This window comes from Penaeus vannamei, chromosome 31 (assembly GCF_042767895.1).
Source record: "Penaeus vannamei isolate JL-2024 chromosome 31, ASM4276789v1, whole genome shotgun sequence".
Classification (NCBI taxonomy): Eukaryota; Metazoa; Arthropoda; class Malacostraca; order Decapoda; family Penaeidae; genus Penaeus; species Penaeus vannamei.
In genome coordinates, this window is record NC_091579.1 from 4,614,761 (window position 1) to 4,615,482 (window position 722).

Genomic DNA, 722 nt, shown 5'->3' on the forward strand with positions numbered 1-722 from the left:
TCCCTCTCTTTATTCTTCCTTCCCTCCTCCCTCTTCTCCCTTCCTTTTCGTGTCTCTTCCCTCTCTTTATTCTTCCTTCCCTCCTCCCTCTTCTCCCTTCCTTTTCCCGTCTCTTCCCTCTCTTTATTCTTCCTTCCCTCCTCCCTCTTCTCCCTTCCTTTTCGTGTCTCTTCCCTCTCTTTATTCTTCCTTCCCTCCTCCCTTTTCTCACTTCCTTTTCCCGTCTCTTCCCTCTCTTTATTCTTCCTTCCCTCCTCCCTCTTCTCCCTTCCTTTTCGTGTCTCTTCCCTCTCGTTATTCTTCCTTCCCTCTCCTCTCTTCTCCCTTCCTTTTCGCGTCTCTTCCCTCTCTTTATTCTTCCCTCCCTCCTCCCTCTTCTTCCTTCCTTTTCCCGTCTCTTCCCTCTCTTTATTCTTCCTTCCCTCCTCCCTCTTCTCCCTTCCTTTTCGTGTCTCTTCCCTCTCTTTATTCTTCCTTCCCTCTCCTCTCTTCTCCCTTCCTTTTCGCGTCTATTCCCTCTCTTTATTCTTCCTTCCCTCCTCCCTCTTCTCCCTTCCTTTTCCCGTCTCTTCCCTCTCTTTATTCTTCCTTCCTTCCTCCCTCTTTTCCCTTCCTTTTCCTGTCTCTTCCCTCTCTTTATTCTTCCTTCCCTCCTCCCTCTTCTCCCTTCCTTTTCGTGTCTCTTCCCTGTCTTTATTCTTCCTTCCCTCCTCCCTCTTCTC